We start from the raw sequence: 3364 nt of genomic DNA on the forward strand, positions 1-3364 counted from the left end.
AAAAAAAAAAAAAAAAAGAAGAAGAAAAACATCCCTCTTTTTCTTTTGGAAAACAAAATATCAATTTTTTTTTTGTTTTTCAAATTTTCAACTTAACAAAACATTTTAAAATTATTTTTATTATTTTTAAATATGAAAACAAATAACTCAATGTTTGATCACTATTATAATTACTTGCAAAATCTACCCTAATTAAATACATATCATTACCCCCTCTACTTACATAACTCCCCCCCTCCCCCCCCCCCAAGAAACTTTAAGCATAAATAATAGGATTAACAAATAAATAACAAACAATTTCTTTTGCTAAAGACCTTGTGGTCTAGTGGCACTCGGTGTCCTGATTAACACACCCACATGGATGATGGGAGTGGGTTCGAACCTAACCTTAGTGGAGGCAACTGTTGATTCCCACATGGATGATGGGACCTTAGTGGAGGCAACTGTTGATTCCCACATGGATGATGGGACCTTAGTGGAGGCAACTATTGATTATTGTGCTTCAGTATATTGAGAAAGTAGCTATGAATTGAATAAAATACTACATTGTAACAGAGTCAGAACTCAAAACAAACAATTTCTTTTAACATATTGTTACTTTAATCTGAATAACAATTTCTTTTAACATATTGTTACTTTAATCTGAATAAATTGTGTTATAATATTATTTATATAATCATAGGGTTGAACTAAAACAATTATGTTGGTCCGGGTGAGAGTTAGGGTACAAGTCTAGAGAGGGGTGGATAGACATATAGTATATTGAAAACTTTTGCGAAAAGTTAAAGCAATCGAGTGGTGACTTTAACCTCTCGTTCAAAATGCACAACGGAAATGTTGTTAACCATTTTTGAATTTCTTTGCGTTTTAGTCTTATCAAATTTTAAGTTTAGCGAAAGTTATGCAATAAAGCAGTAAATAATTAAAGAGAGTGAGAGAGAGATAGATTTTTATAGTGGTTAAGCTATAACCAGCCTACTTCACTCTTCTACTTAAACTCCTAAGGAGCGTTGCACTATCTTCAAGTACACTCCTGGACGTTCACGCTTTGAACACGAAGCCAGCCGTGAACTCCACACTAGGTTTCTCAACTCAACACGAGTTTACTCCGCCTCTTTCTACTTCTATCGAGTAGAGGTTACATAGGTTGAAGAAAAGGGTTTTTTTCTTTCTCCAACTAGAGATCTTGGCTTGATGAATCTTGGTCTTCACAACTTGAGCAGCCAAAGTCTCTCAAATCTACATGTAATCTATTTTGCTTTTGTCTCTCACTTTCTCTTGAAAACACTAGTCGCTTGAACACTTAGAACTTTTGAACACTGAAGAAATTTTTGAATGACCAACACCTTCTTCAGTCCTAGAAGAGGGTATTTATAGGCACGTTGAAATAGTTCCGTTAGAGGGAGGAAATAATTTCAAACGCCTATGGACCAACGTGTAGAGATTGACGGGTAATCTGGAGAGTAGGTGAGCTTGTTAGATTTTCCAGCCGTTAAAGACTATTTTGTGCTAAACATTACTTTTTGTTCTGCACAGATTGTCTAGGCTTTTAAGGAAAAATCTTCCTGGGATATATTTCTAGGAATTTTTTTTATTACTTGAACACATTTGCTCAACTTTAAGGTTATGGACTGTAGGCTCAGAGAATGTCTCGAGCAATCCTCTCAAATGGTTAACTAGGTTAGCTTTGAGCTTTAAACCTACTACCTCTTGGATACGAATGGTTGGCTTTTGTAACCTTTCAGTCTTGATGTTTTCTACTCTTCAAATCTTCAGTCTTCTTCTTCTTCTTCTTCTTATTCTTAAACTATTCAAGAGATAACCTCTCGGGTTACTCTTCAAATTGTTCGTTGCGACTGACCTCTCAAGTTAACATTTGGATTAACAAAATTGTTACTACTCGAGGTACCATTCGATTGAGTTCGAATATTGAGCAAAATTATTCTAAGTCTAGAGTATAAAATAATTGGGGTCTAAAATTCCTATCATTTGGTATCATCAAAATCCAATACAAAGTATTCCTAACAATTTTCCCCTTTTTGATGATGCCAAAACCCTATACCCATATTATAAGACTGTATTTATCCATGAAAAGGATTTTCGTTACGAGTAGCCCATAATTGAGTTTGACAATTTGCATTTCTAGGAATCTGAAATTACTTGAAATAAATTAACTCAACGCAACCCACACAAAGTTATTTTATTAATCATCTCAAAAATCACAATTGCATAGATTTTCCCATAAAAGCACAAAATTACATAATCATCACAAAACATTTACTCATCTTGTAGCCTGTATCCTTCTTCTTCTTTATGCTTCTTTGCCTTGACTTCATCAATATCAAGCACTTTGTTGATTTGATTCCTCATGCCTCTGATGCTATCTCTCAAGATGAGGTGGTCGAAACAATGTGTGATTTTGAAGCTCATATAATTGTGGAAGGCTTCAACAATGTCACTTCCAGCAATTACTCCTCGCCTCCACCATCTGATAAGTTCAGTTGAGTTCATTCCATTAGCGAACGAAATAGTGTTGTCTCTAAAGAGATAAAAAATGGTTCTTGTGATAGTTTCATCAGGTTCATCCCTTTCTAGAGCCTTTGTTAGAGCCTTCTTTAGAGTCCTTCATAGAGCTCACCTTTAGCATTTATTCTTGTAGAGATCTTTGCTAGAGTCCTTAGTAGAGCTCTTGTAGCATTTATTCTTGTAGAGATCTTTGTTAGAGTCCTTGGTAGAGCTCTTGTTATCATCCTTAGTATAGTTCTTGTTAGCATCCTTTGATAGGAGCTCTATTTAGAGCTTATGTTAGAGCCCTTTGGTAATAGAGCTTATGTTAGAGCTCTTGTTAGAGCTCTTTGGTAGAGTCTAGCTTATGTTAAAGCCCTTTGGTAGAGTCCTCCTTTTAGAGCATCCTTAACAGTGAGGATTTTTTGTGGTTTTTGAGGAGTTTTTGTAACTGTGATTAGGAAAGAGAAAATGGGAGGGGAGGAAAAAAAATAAAACAAATTTGATTTAAAAAAAATATTAAATGCTTTGTCAGGTGATTGTAGCATATTTTGACAAACAAATATCCGGAGTATTCCGGGGTTATCGATCCACAGGGAAGTGGGGTATCGAACACAAGCTACTAATTCATTCATGAGAAGCTATTCCTAACGTTTACAATGGATGATTAGCTACAAATATGCAAGCAAAATAAATAAAACAAGGAAAACGGATTTTTGGATTCAAGACAGTAAGAGCGGGATTTTTGGGGTCAAAGTGTTTAATCACCTAGTGCCAATAAATATTTGGATTAAAACTAGTGTGGAAGATTGCAATCAAAAAGGGAAAGAATCACTCCCATAATTCAAACACAAAAAAC

Source organism: Ipomoea triloba, chromosome 4 (assembly GCF_003576645.1).
Source record: "Ipomoea triloba cultivar NCNSP0323 chromosome 4, ASM357664v1".
Lineage (NCBI taxonomy): Eukaryota > Viridiplantae > Streptophyta > Magnoliopsida > Solanales > Convolvulaceae > Ipomoea > Ipomoea triloba.